This window comes from Mesoplodon densirostris, chromosome 2 (genome assembly GCF_025265405.1).
Source record: "Mesoplodon densirostris isolate mMesDen1 chromosome 2, mMesDen1 primary haplotype, whole genome shotgun sequence".
Lineage (NCBI taxonomy): Eukaryota > Metazoa > Chordata > Mammalia > Artiodactyla > Ziphiidae > Mesoplodon > Mesoplodon densirostris.
Window position 1 is genome coordinate 34,585,709 of NC_082662.1, and position 15,228 is coordinate 34,600,936.

At 39.4% G+C, this 15,228-nt stretch overlaps 1 protein-coding gene across 9 annotated transcripts in view; it reads right to left on the minus strand.

The window, feature by feature from the left end:
* The window catches only part of SCMH1 (Scm polycomb group protein homolog 1), a 193,435-nt gene that overhangs the window by 70,585 nt on the left and 107,622 nt on the right, over nt 1-15,228 (minus strand). The gene's annotated exons all lie outside the window — the stretch shown is intronic.

A 15,228-nucleotide genomic window follows, 5' to 3' on the forward strand; every position in this document is an offset into this window, starting at 1 on the left:
GAAATTACTTCATTTCTTTGCAGTGTAGTTTCTTCATTTGTAAAACAGATAATAGTACTTACCTAATGTGTTACTGTCAAGATTATATGAAATAACAATATGGTGGGACCACTATGTGCTGGCCACATAGTGGCCAACAAACATTAGAGCCTTTTCCCCTTTCTGCTGCTCTGTGGGAGGGAGAAGTGCAGAATAGATTGGGGAGGGTTAGAAAAGAAAGGGAAAGAGGAAAGTGCCAAGGGGTACCTAAGGCAGAACGATGTTTCTGATCCTGTTTGTTGTGGACCCTGAATCACTGTTCTAGTAGAAGATACAGCCAATGGGAATCCTGTCCTAAGACCAAAGTGAGCCCACTTGAGTCGCTAAAGAGTGTGGACAGGTCAGTGTCCTGCCTCCCCCTCCCCACATTTTGCTCATCCCTCTCATGCTAATAATTAGTATGAAACTACTCTGATGCCTTCCATTTCACAGCGGGTAATGTGGGCAGTATCTGGGACCAGCTGCGATAGGGGTTCCACACATGAGTAGCAATTTCTAGCCTTTTAACCTAGTTTACAGTCTCTGTGATAAAAGAAATATGAAACTTTTCTTACTGAATTAGAATTAATATTTTTCTCTTGAAACATTTTCTAGTCATAGAATATATATATATATATATATATATATATATATGTATATATGGTGGTACTCTCTTAACATACACCTCTGCTACCCTTAAGATTCCTAAACAAATCATGTTTGTCATTTGATCATATTTGTTAAATAATTCCTTTGATTTTTCTTTATTAAAGAAAAATTTGAGCAACATTTAAAAAAAAGAAATGCCTATTTCTTCACTTGCTAGTTTTTAATCACTCTGAGAACCTTCAATTCTGCTCCAAAATTGGCAACATGCAATCTGTCTAAGTATACAAAAGGTAAGTATATATTAATTAAAATAATGGATGTGCAGTAGTTATTTCAGCCCTTGAAATAAACGGTGCTTGATCTAGAAATCAAGTTAGCCTGTCAGAATCTGGCTCAGGGTACTGTGCCATTTAAGGTTGGGAGAAAGTGTATCTTTCATCACAAATTCATCTGGACAACTGGTCTTCTTGATTTGCAACTTTGTTGAGTGATTTCAGATTTAGTTTCCTGGTTTTTATACCTGCCTATGCTTAGATATGGCATATTCTGCTGATAATACAGTCTATCTCCAACTCTGCATTTATTCCTTTTAGTTTATTCTAGTTTGACTGATGATCTAGTTTGACTGATCCATGGTTTCCTTAGCATCTCCTTAGCACTTTAGTCTGCTTGCAGTTCTAAGATTCTCTAACACTAAAAGCATAAAGGACTGTAGCTCAAAAAAGAAAATGCCTTTTCCAGAGAATTGTCCTCTGAATGTCTCAAATTCATTTCTTTCACTCCAGCCCCACCTGCCACTACCTTAAGTCAGATGCTCATCATCTCTTGCCTTGATCACTGAAATGGCCAACTAACTGGTCTCCTTGCCTCTAATTTACCTCCACCCATCATTATCTCTATCCCTTATCTAATAGGTCATAAAGATCTGTCTAAAACACAAATACGATCAGGTCACTCCTTTGGTTAAAACCCTTCAATGTTCTCTTCTAACTTTCTGGGTAAAGTCCCTCTGAACAGGCCCTGCTTATTAACTTACGTCATCTGATTTTAGTTTTCCACCATACGCCCTGTGTTTCAATTTTCAGAATCTTTTTTTTTCTTAGCTTGTGCCTTGTACATGTTAGTCCACCTGGAATGCCCTTTTCTATTGCATCTCTAGTAGGCTAACAATCCTAGGCATCCTTCAGCAAATGACACAAATCCCAAGAAGCCTTCCCCAGTCTTCCCTCTTTTTCACCTATTCAACTGGTATGGTATTATTTTGAACTTTACTTCAGGGTAACTCTTAAATATTTCATTCTATTTTTGACAACAATTTTATAAGCACCTGTTTTTATAATACACAAAAACTTAAACTTTTAAACACTACCAATGAAAAATTCACCTTACTTATCATCATACAAACAACATATCTGATAGCTAACCCAAATAAGACTTGATGAAGTGACTTACTCTTCCTGGGTCTCAATGTCTTTAATTGATAAAATAACAGCTTTAGACTATAAAATGACGCACATTTCTTGAGAGCTTAGAATGTGCTAGCTCTTGTTCTAATATACAAACTCATTTAACTCCTTACAACAACCATGTGTGTAGGAACTATTATTGCCTCCAACGTACAGATGAAGAAATTAAGGCTAAGAGAGGTTAAATAACTTGTTCAAAGTCACACAGCTAGCAGATCTCTAAAAAGGTCCTTCCATTTTGAAATTTTTATGAGAAGTCTATGGTTCTAAAAAATAAACAGGATGTAGAAGAAAGTCAAATGAGCAACTGCTTCTACCTTATATTTTATTATCTATATCTTATCTCCTCTAATTATACTCCCTGCTGTACCTAGCATACTGGCCAACACACATTAGAAACTCAGTATTTTTGAATGAACTTACTGAATTCTCAATTTTTAGCATCATATATTTCATGGAAAGCCAGGTGTAGGCCAACAGATATTACTGGGAAAGATTTTTAAAAAATCCAATTACTCCTCATTGTTAATGTGGAAAATAAAATTAACAGTTTTTATTTGTTTTGACGGGGTTGGGGATTAGCTTCCACCAAGTTAGTCAAGAATGTTATTTTATTTGAGATATGTTAACATAATTTTGAAAACAAAAACACACATAAACAAATATGAGAAAAAAGAAAAAAAAAAGGTGTGGTGATACATTGTCACTAAAAAGCACAAGTGACCAGACAGGCACCACAAGCCCCCATCCAAATAGGCTTCCAGGCCCATATAAAGCAGAAAGCCAGACTACTAGTCACTATACCAGCAGTAGGAAGAAAGGACAGAGAAACTTGCAGGTACGCCAACTATCCTTGGGGGGCGGGGGGGAGGAGTCCTACCAGTGCCCTTAGATGACTTTTCCAATCCCTTTTATTTCCATGAAGGTTAAATTTCCTAGGAATACCTCAACTGGCACAGTTGATTGAACAACTATATATACAGGTGGTTCCACTCAATTATGAATGACTTCTCCTGTGAGAACTATTGTATTTCATTTTCTATGACTGAACAGCTGGCAGTGACTAGCCTAGAAAACTGACTTTTCTTGTCCAGATGTACAGTAACTAGCTATTGGTACTTTAAAGGATCTATTTCCCACTCTTGATCTTTCTCATTCTACTCCCAACACACATTTCAAACTCATCCAAATCCCCAGTTGCTGGGGTAAAGCACCCTGGAGTTTCTGGTAGATTTCACTATGCTTTTCCAAAATCACTGAGGGAAATCCTTCACCTGAGAATCACACTTTGCAATTCTCAAAGTACCTTAACATTCATTAACTCACTCAATCTTATTCACAATTATCTCAGACTTATTTACCTACTGGTTATCTCTAAACCTCCTTTGAGGCATAGAGAAGTGAAGTGTGGTGTAATGGAAAGAAAAGGACTTTGAAGTCAGAAACCATTAGGTTCAAATCCTTGCAAATCACTCAGCCTCTCTGAGCTATGAGTTATTGTGAGGTTTAACTGAGATAAAGTTTGAGGATATGGATGTGATAAGCACTGTGTCTCATATGACCTAGGGACTCAACAAATTTTATGGATGTGACAAGCACTGCATCTGATATGACCTAGGGACTCAACAAATTTTAGTTCTTATTCCTCCTGGGAAACTTCCTGAGCCTCAGTCTTCATATGTAAAACAAAGTTAAATACTATAAACCCCACAGTGGGTTTGCGAGATTTACTAAGATAATGTATCAAAGTGTCTGCTGTATTTGAGACCTTGTATGGGTTTCCTTTCTCTTTTTTTCAAAAATATTTATTTATTTATTTTTGTTTGTGTTTGGTCTTAGTTGCCGCATGCCGGATCTTTCCTTGCAGTGCGCGGGCTCTTCGTTGCAGCGTGTGGGCTTCTCTCTAGCTGTGGTGTGTGGGCTCCAGAGCACGTGCGCTCTGTAGTTGCAGCGCGTGGACTTAGTTGCCCCTCGGCATGTGGGATATTAGTTCCCTGACCAGGGATCGAACCCATATCCCCTGCACTGGAAGACGGATTCTTAACCACTGGACCACCAGGGAAGTCCCTAACTTCCTTTCTTATTAAGATGGTGCTCATTAAACATCCTTCTAAAAAACATTATAAAAAGTAATTAGTTTAACATAGTACTAAATAGCAAATACAAAAAAGGTTACATATTTTTGTGACCAATATTCCTTTTTTTTTGTAGAAAATTTATAATTGAGGTTATGATTTAAATCCAATCTTTAAAAAATTTTAAATTTTATATTGGAGTATAGTTGATTTACAATGCTGTGTTAGTTTCAGGTGTACAGCAAAGCAATTCAGCCATACATAGACACATATCCATTCTTTTTCAGATTCTTTCCCCATTTAGGTTATTAAAGAATATTGAGTAGAGTTCCCTGTGCTACACAGGAGGTGTGACCTACATTCTTTTCCATGGAAAGTTCCAAATAATTCTGGCTCTACAGTGTACTGTACAGTGAATATTGACCACGTGTACATGAGTGAATTCAGCTCTAAGGCAGGCTTCCATGTTTCTACAGAGCAGACACTACATGATTCTTACTGATTTTTTTTTTTTTTTCTTGAAGTACGTGGGCCTCTCACTGTTGTGGCCTCTCCCGTTGCGGAGCACAGGCTCCGGACGCGCAGGCTCAGAGGCCATGGCTCACGGGCCCAGCCACTCCGCGGCATGTGGGATCCTCCTGGACTGGGGCACGAACCCGTGTCCCCTGCATCGGCAGGCGGACTCTCAACCACTGTGCCACCGGGGAAGCCCCTTACTGATTTTTTAAAAACTTAATTTAATTTTATTTTTTGGCTGCGCTGCATGGCATGCAGGATCTTAGTTCCCCGACCAGGGACTGAACCCATGGCCCCTGCAGTGGAAGCGTGGAGCCCCAGCCTCTGGACCGCCAGGGAAGTCCCTTACTGATTTGAAAGAAGAAAAATTATCATGGAGAAAAAAAAGAGGAATCCTCCTATCTGATGAAAACTTTTACTGAGGAAAATACTTGGTTTATCACAACTTGGGTATTGTCATAAAAGATAATTGTAAAAGCACTTTCTAAATCTTTTGAATTACCACCTTACCCCTCAGTACAAAAAAAAAAAAAAAAAAAAAGATTTACTAGAAAATCCCCTTACCTAACATGGCCATTATGTCCTGAAGTGTGGTTCAATTTGTGCTGAGACTAGATAAGGGGTAACATTAAACATCTACTGTGACCATTTGAGAATATAAAAATAAAAAAAAATGCAATCGCTTATCTTTAACAAGTTAGGTCACAGTATAGTTCCCTTTTAAGGGAAGTGAGAGTGCCACTCAATTCTGCACTAGCTGGACCATTCCCGACGTGTGGAGCTCGCTCTAGGAACAACACTGTCAACCAAAGTGGATCAAGAAGAGAGTCCAAGATGATGAGGACCTTAGAAACTATACAATCTCAGAAATACCTGAAGAAAAAAGACCCGGAGGAACAAGAGTATCAAGAGTCCTCTGAAAAGGTTTCAAGTGAAACAAGAAACAAAATTAGAGCCAACAGATAGATACTGGGGGAAAGCAGATTTCACCTCAAAATAAAAAAAAGAACACTTTTAGCCATTAGAGCTATCTCAAATGGAAGGAATATGCTCCTTTGGGAGGGTACATAGTCTCCCTGTCTCTGGAAGAATTCAAGTAAGGGATAGATGAGTATTTATAGGGGATGCTCTCAAGGAATTAGGTGGGAGGTTGAATTTGAGGACTTCTGAGGTTTCCTCTTACCCTGAGATTCTAGGATCCTATGACTTTTTACCTTCTTGACATCTCATATTTAACACTAAGGCAACTAGCTGAATCTTAACCAAAGTCACTTCTAGATGGGAGAGGACATGGTAAAGAATGACTCTGAATTCTTTACATATTGGGAAGATGTTAAGCTCATGTTGGTGGATACAAGTTTTCCAAAATTCTAATATTCACTTGTAAGTTTAAATTTATCATTTACAGCAAATGCTTATATGTTGTCTTTTATATATATATATTTATATATTTATTTATTTATTTATTTTGGGGCTGTGTCAGGTCTTAGTTGTGGCATGCAGGCTCTTTGCTGCAGTGCTCGGGTCTCTCCCTAGTTGTGGCGCACGGGCTCCAGAGCGTGTGGGCGCTCTAGCTTAGGTGCGCGAGCTCAGTAGCTGTGGCATGTGGGCTTAGTTGCCCCATGGCATGTGGGATTAGTTCCCCGACCAGGGATCGAACTGGCGTCCCTGAATTGCAAGACGGATTCTCAACCATTGAACCACCAGGGAAGTCCCAGGTTGTCTTTCTTGAAGTGACTGTCTCACTTAATTTTGGAGAGACTGTCTGCCAAATATTCGAGTCAGTTGTTCTTTGAAGTAAAGATGATGTTCCGTGAAAAACGTGGCTACTTCAGTTTGCAACTCAAACAATCACATAAGTGCCTCATCTCTTCCTGAGACAACAATTATATTTGGTTATTTTAAGGATGGAGAAACTGAACTCATAGAGGTTAAAAGACTTGCAAAAGAACACACAGCTAAAGCCAGGATTTGAATCTAGATTTTTCAGTCTACAAAGTCCATGCTCTTTCCACTATGTTACTCTGAAACCAATAAACAAGAGCGTATCCCCAAATAAAGGAAAAGATAAAGAACTAAACATGCCTGGTTATAATAATGAAGGGCATCAAGGAACTGAGGACTTCTATGTCTGCAATAATCCTTAGTTAGGAGTCTTAACTGCCCCCAAAGAATTCATTATTAGATCTTCCCTCTCTGCAGCAACAACACAGCATATGGAGTTGGAAACTGATTCATAAACTATAAGTCCAGCTTGTGTGTGTGTGTGTCTACATGACATAGAACATGAACAATGGAAAAGAAAAAAAGAACAGGGGGAAATCCATTTGGTTTATCAGTTTCCTGGACTGGGATCTTGTTTTCATTCACAGCAGTGTATCCTTGGTCTTGGCATAGTAATTTAGAGGATGTGTTCCTTATTAGCTTTGCTCAACTTGGCTGGGTTCAGCTATGTATTGCCAGCTGGGCTGATGCCCAGGCTGAAACTCCACTGCTCTAAATTCCAGTTCACGTAATAAAGCTTGGGTTGCCTCCTGCTCCTATCTAGCTGAGTTAACACATTCAGTTCCCCATATCTAGCTCCTTCTTTCCCTCCTGACTCTTATTCCCACAGCATGGATAGAGGACCTCTGCAACTATAAAGACATTTCATGTCTTCCTGGGGACTTCTCAGGCTGATAAATCTGTAGAGAGTGGGAAAAACAGAAGGATAAGAAAATCATGCATGATAGGACCTGAGCCACCTTCAAAAACCTCATATTACTGAAACTCAAAGGAGTGTCTGGGGCAACAGGTAAGAGGATTCAGGAACAATTTCAGCAAGTGGAGGGCTACACATTCTCAGAAGATGGTCTGCTAATGTGTCTGGTCAAGTCTAGGCCACTTGGATAGGTGGCATAAAAGCACATTGTGATGAAGCACCTGCTAGTCAGCCATACAGTCAAATGAATACACTCCAGCCTTCCTTAGCATAAGACTATCTATCTAAAAAGCTTACAGTTAAACTCCTGCCTTATTGCTATATCACCCTCATAATCTTCTGTTCTTCTCTGCTCTAAGAGTTTGCCCAGTTTCCCTCATCTTCCTGATATACATGAATGTTTATGTTTTGTTTGTCTCCTAGTAGGTCATAATTGAGATTCATAAATTCTTATTTATAACTGTAGTATCTCCTCAAAAAAACATCTAGCGAATTAAGGGGAAAAATGTAACACAAGGAGTTTACATTACTGGCTTCCAATATGACTTTAAGAACCACCTACACTTATTTAAAATAGGGAATTTTGCAAGTTGATATATATTGATGCTGGCACACAGTAGGTGTTAATAAAAGCTTGCCAAAGAAAACTGCATGGGTCTAAGTATTCCCAAGAAAACAGCAGGTGTGGTCAAATTTATGAACTGCCTACGTCACATCTCACTATTTCCAGGAGTTTGAGAGATGCCAGTTGTTTCATTATATGTGCCAGAAAATTGCTACCACTCTCAGGCATCTGTGGTTGGTGAAGGCAGGAGAGAGAACTGGGCAGAGCCAAGGGGCAGCTTAAGGAAGCTGAAAGAGAGACATGGGGTTTTACTGTCCCTTAAGCAGATAAAATTAGAATCAGTGAGAGAAGCCAGATCGCTTGCTTCATAATGTAGTGCCACTCATTTCATTTCTTCATATTCCCATTTCCATCTATGTACCATCAGCATACAATCAAGAGAAAAGCAGTCATGGGAGTACTAGCTCACCATACAAACCTCATCTCATAAATATTTTTCCTGACAAAAATAGAGCACTTAATAAGTGTCTCTCTGTGCAGTTCCTTTTTCTTGGGATGTCTAGACATCTAAATTCAGATATAACTAACAGAAAGGGAGCATCTACTCTGTGCTATATGGTTCTACACATTTGCATACCCACTTTCTCATTTCAGTCACTCAATCAACCTGGGAAGTAGGTACTTCTCTAAAATCTCCACGGAGCCTAGCACTGCTAATATGGGGCTGCTCTACAATTGTTGGGTAGATGGATGAATAAAGGCCAGAGTTTCTAAATGTGATTAGAATACAAGTCCAAAGCTAGAATAATGACAGAGAGACAGAGAGACAGAGAGACAGAGAGAGAGAGTGAGAGAGAGAGAGAGAGAGAGAGAGAGAGAGAGAGAGAGAGAGTGTGTGTGTGTGTGTGTGTGTGTGTGTGTAGGGAGTGAATGGTATATTAAATAAAGGCAAGGCCTGGAACTAGTATGTCTGAGAGGGTAAAAGGAAAAATTGCCAAATAGCCAATTGGCTGTCCTCATTAAGGGCATCAAAGAATTTGTTTCACTTATTAACCAACACCCCCCAGCCTTTTCTGACATGGTTAGTGAACACAGCTTCTCAGGGGAGGAGAGGGGTATACTGGCCACCAGAAGCTTTCTGCAGAGAGGACATTCTCCTGCTTGTTGTGGCTTAGTAGAAAAAGAAGTTGGGTGGAAGAGCAGGGGGTAGTCCAGGTGTACATGTGTTTTGTGACAGAGGCGTGAGTGAATATGGGTTCGAAGATATACCTTTCTGGCGATGAGAGCCTTCTGCCACTTTTATTTTTGGCCACAAGGTTTCCAAGATTTAAAAAACAGAAACATTAGTTTAAATAAATTTCAGTCTGCTATTAAAATTGTAGTAGCACTCTCACTTTTGTACCTGAGTGAATAATGGCTTTAGATGATGATGAACAGAAATGGAATCAGAAAATATAGCATGATCTATTTTACTCAACAAATATTACTGAATAACTACCTATGTGCCAAGTGCTGGGGATATAAAGATGAAGTTAATAAATTAGTTCCACTTAACAAGGACTCCAAGCAGAAGTGAATCCTAACTTTCTAGACATGGTAGAAAGAAGAATTTTAGCTCCCTCATTAATCCTTATACTGAAAAACCAGTATTTTACAGGTTGCAGTGGTAACTTTGTTAAATAAATAAAATAGTTGTGATAGGTGTTAAAGTAAACTTTAAGAACTCACATTTTAGCTTCTTTATTCAAAGAATACTCCATGCCCCCATCTTATCTTTTCACCACAATGTCTCTGCCTCAATTCTCTCTCTCACCTGAAATATAATATTATAACAGCTTATTAACTGACACCTCTGACTCCAGCTTCTGGAAGCCAACCAGCCTTTTATTGCTATCAGAATGGTTCTTCCAAAACACAAATCTGACCTGTAACTCTACTGATTAAATTCCATTCAATGGCTCTTACTGCTCTTAAGGAAAAGACTCAGATCCTTAAAATGGTCTATAAGGGAAGCTGTATATTTCCTGTGCCTTCCTTTCCAGCTTTATTTCTTTCTACTCCTCTCCTTACACCTTACAATCTAGTCATTTAAACATTTTTGAGGTCCTCAATCACACTTTTAAAAAAATCTTGGGCTTCCACTCATCTTTCCCACTGCTAGCTACAACTCTTTTCTCTACCTCCCCGTCCTTCAGGTTTCAGCTTAGATGTCACTTCATTTGAAAGCCTTCCCTGACCTTCAACTTCTAATCCTCCAATCTAGGTTAGGGGCCCTTCTGTACTTTATTATTCCAAAGTCATAATTCTCCATTGGTCTATATGCTCACAAAACTATAAACTCTAAAGGCAAAATTCCTATCAATTGATCCAGTGACTAGCACTTAGTCATGACTTTATATTTAGAACTTGAATGAACTGATGGCTGGCTGAAGAAAATCAGCCCATTAGTTGACCTCGTGACAGCCTTAGTTGTGTTATTCTTGCCTCTACCTAGTTTTTCCTTGCATAGTTTAGGATTACAATTTATCCAACCCTCTTTCTGACCCAGAATTCCAAAGTGATTACAGTATAGTTTCCTATGTAGTTTTATAACAGAAAGAGACCATCCATCCATAAAGTATGGGAAACACTTTTAAAAATGTTTCACAGAAAAAAAAATGGAAGAGATATTCTGAGTTTTGTTTTTAAGTATCAAATTCTTACTCTCCAGGTCAGAGAGAGTACTCTCCAGCATTTCAGCCACAGCACTAAGTCAGATTTTGAAATTTTTCTTTTCGTATGATGCTGCAGGTAGAAAGGGTAGACCGAAAGGGTAAAGGAAGCCTGGCTGACCATTTATTCCAACAGGTGTGTTCAAGAGCTGCACCTCTACTGGACCATCATATTTGCAACAGCATAGAGAGCAGCCAGACCAAATTCACACTATATGAAGACACAAGAGACTGATGTATAATCCAGAATAATAATATATTAACACATAATAAAAATACAGGGACTTCCCTGGTGGTCCAGTGGGTAAGACTCCACGCTCCCAATGCAGGGGATCCAGGTTCGATCACTGGTTGGGGAACCAGATCCTAGGCGCATGCTGCAACTAAGAGTTTACATGCCCCAAGGAAGATCCCACGTGCCCCAGCTAAGACCCAGCACAACCTATACATAAATAAATATTTTTAAAAAAATGAAATAGCTTGGATCTCATTACATAGGAAGCTAAGCTATAATCTGAAACTGTCTTGCCCACCTGAACTCAGAGCAAAGGAGAGGGCAGTTTAATAGATTATTAAATACCTAATTAACGTTATAGTCATGCCAAGTGGACTGAACTCTTTATTTGGTTTTTTAATTTTAAAAAGTAAAGCTTGCCTCTGTTTTAGTTTTAAGTCACACATAAAAAAAGTGATCAGCTAAAAAAAAACCTTCAGCCTTTTATAACCAGTACCCTGGATTAGTTGCAAGCTTGGCGTTTGCTGCTCATCAGAAGTGGCTTGGCCCAGGAGTTTAGGACCTAAAAAAGGATTCCTACTGGCTTAACAAAGGAGAAACAGCTAGCATGCAGAGTCCCCTTAGAGAGGCAGAGCCCTGTGAGGGTGGAGTGCAGTTAGGTGGGAGGTGGGCCGATGGATCTGGAATCAAGTAGAAGACGGTCATAGGAGTCACCTGTTACCTATCCTCAAGGTCAAGAACCTGTACACTACACAGGGGTGGAAGGACCCTCAAGGATCATCTAGTTCAAACTAGATGACTTGCTCAAAGACAAGGAATGAGGCGCTCAAAGACATAAAACAAGTCTCACTTTAGGAATGACTTGCTCAAAGACATAAAACAAGCTTGTGCCCTAGCTGGGGCTAGGCTTCAGTTCAATTCTCTGATGTTACGCTACACTGCTTCTTTCCTATTTCATATCAGGATCTGGACACCAAAACCCAGGGTCTCAAATGAAGCTTTGAAGAGAGCCCAAAGGAGAATGGGGAGAGTATACAGGAAGATGTGTGAAGGTAATATGGCTCAAAGTGATGGCCCTGACAGATGGCCCTACTAAAAGATCTCCATGGCCTCTCCCTCTAGACTCAGCTATCAATAGAACCAAGTCACTTAATCTTTTGAACTTTGCTTTTCTCATAAATAAAATGTACCTGACAATAATACCTAGTTCAGATTTAGCAGAAGATAAAAAGAAATAATGTGTGTAAAAGAACATCAAATGAATATTGGAATTTTTCCTACTTACTGTGGGCAAGAAACAATCGTACAATACTTGAATTTTTTAACATTTGCACACTAATGACCTTCAGGTAGATAGGAAAGAGATAGTATGATTAGAAAGAGAACAGGCTTACACATAGAGAACATCTTGTTTTGTGAAATGAATTGAGTAATCACATTTTTTCCACGTTGTATCATTTGCTTCTTAGCCAGGACACTGAGATAGCCCAAGTTCTATTACTGAAAGCTACATTATAAGCTCTACTGAGGGTATGAGGTGTGGGAGGAGGGAGTTGTTGCAGGAAACAATCCAGCTGCTGGAATGATGACTGAAGGACCTGGTCTGGAAATGCCAACTGGAAGAACCTCCTACCTTCTAAGCCTGGTCCTTCTGTTAAAAATCTAAGATCTCCAGAGATACACTGAAGAGAAGGAAAGAGCCAGCAAACACCTCTGCAATCGTCAGCCACATGGTGTGCCATATTTCTTATCAGCATAGTGTGCAGTCAGAAAAAAATACGTGTCCAGTAATTTGTGAACACAAAGATTCTCAAGCTCCTCTGGCTTTTGAGAACTGCCCAATTGCCCTAGGAGAGTTACCAGTCAAAATAGCAGAGTTCTTTAAGCAAGAAATTAAGAAAATCAACCTACTAACTGAATATACCCTGGAGCACCAAGGCTTATCCTGTTTTAGTCTCAAGAAAGCAAAAATGACTCCATTATCATTTTTAAGGCACTTCTCTTCCTGCTACTTCCACAAAGAGATTATCTCACAGAGTCTGCAGAGGGAGGGCAATGGATTTCTCACACTGACCCTAGAGCACTTGTTTCTGGAAGCATATAGAGGAGTAGCACTTTCCTGAGGCAGGAAGTCTGTCTTCTCTCCCCCACACTGCCCCCATCTCAAGTTCTCTCCACTCAGTGCCACCAACCTAATCCAAGCAACCCTATCTTTTCCTCCTCCACAGTTACCATGGCACAACCCATTCTCCATAAAGCAGCGCAAGTGATGTTTTACGTAACAGCTTTATTGATATGTAATTCACATACCATAAAATTCACCCTTTTAAAGTGCACAATTCAGTGTTTTTAGTAGATTCACAGAGTTGTGCAAACATCATCCCCATCTGACTTTAGAACATATTCATCATCCCCCAAAGAAACCCCATACCCATTAGCAGTCACTTACCATTTCCTCTCCCCCCACAAGTCCCTAGAAACCACTAGTGTATTTTGTCTCTCTGTTTTTGCCTATTCTGGACATTTCATATAACTTCAAATGTGTGGTCTTTTGTGACTGGCTTTTTCACTTAGCACAATGTTTTTAAGGTACATCTATGTTGTAGCATGTATCAGTACTTCACTCTTTTTTATTGCCAAATATTTCATATGGATATAACACATTTTATTTATCTTTTTATCAGATGAACTCTTGGGCTACTTCAACTTTTTGGCTGTTAAGAATAATGCTGCCATGAAGTTCATGGTACATGTTTGTGTGGGCATATGATTTCTATTCTCTTGGGTATATACCCACAAGTGGACTTGCTGGGTCACAGGTAACTCTATGTTTAACATTTTGAGTAACTTCCAAACTGCTTTCAAAGTGGCTGCAGCATTTTACAATCTCACTGGCAATGTATGAGAGTTCCAATTACTCCACATTCTCGCCAACACTTGTTATTGTCTGTCTTTTGATTATATCCATACCCATGGGTGTTAAGTGGTATCTCATTGTGGCCTTGATTTGCATTTCCCTAATGACTAAAGATGTTGAGCATCTTTTCAAGTCCTTATTGGCCTTTTGTATATTTTCTTTGGAGAAATATTCAAGTCCTCTGCCCATCTTTTCAACTGCATTATTTATCTTTTTTATTGTTGAGTCGTAAGTTTCTTTTGTATTCTTGGATACAAGTACAACTGATTTTTTAAAAAAGTAAATCAGATTTTGTTACTCCCTTACATAGTACCCTCTAATGGTTCCCCACTATGTTTAGAATAAAATCCAAATTCTCACTCTGGCTTAAAAGGTCCTACACGATTTTGCCACTTTGCCCCTCACACAGTGCATTGTAGTTAGAGCAGTGTTCTTTCTGCCCTTGAAACATAATAAACTCATTCGTGTCTCAGCACCCTTGTAGGTTTGTCACATCTGCCTGCTTGGAATTCTCTTTCCTTGGATGGCTTCTTCTTGTCATTGAATTCAAATATCTCTTCTCAGACAATTTTTCCTAAAAAAATTGTATCTAAAAAAGCTCCCCCTCCACAAAGAGGAACAAGGGAACTTTTGGGGATTATGGATATGTTCATTACCTTGATTATGGTAACGGTTTCATGGATATATACATATGTCAAGACTTTTTAAACTGTATACCTTATTTATTTTACTTCAATTATATTCAATAAAGCTGTTAAACAAGTAACTCTCTTCATAATCACACCTTTACTGTCACACTCTTATCATACTTTATTTCCTTAGGAGAAACTGTCTACCTGAAATCATCTTGTTTACTTCTTGACTTAAATGTTTATTGACTATCTCACCCCTCTAGAATGGAAGTGTCATGAGAGCACTTGATGAATGTTTTTCATCTTGTAACTGCTGTATCCTCAGCTTGGCTCACAGTTGGGTGCTACATAAGTATCTGGCTAATTGAATGAATGAATTTGATAGAGGTTTAGAAAAGAAACCCAAAGACGAAAGGAAGGGTGACTTTCCATTCCCTCAGACTCATGAGTACTTGAGGGGATGAAATTCTTATTATTTATTTTCTTTATTAAGAGCTACCTTGGGCTTCCCTGGTGGTGCAGTGGTTAAGAATCCACCTGCCAATGCAGGGGACACAGATTTGAGCCCTGGTCTGGGAAGATTCCACATGCTGTGGAGCAACCAAGCCCGTGCACCACAACTACTGAGCCTGCACTCTAGAGCCTGTGAGCCACAACTACTGAGCCTGCACTCTAAAGCCCGTGAGCCACAACTACTGAGCCTGCGCTCTAAAGCCCGTTAGCCACAACTACTGAGCCCGCGAGCCACAACCACTGAAGTCCACGTGCCCGGAGCCCGTGGTC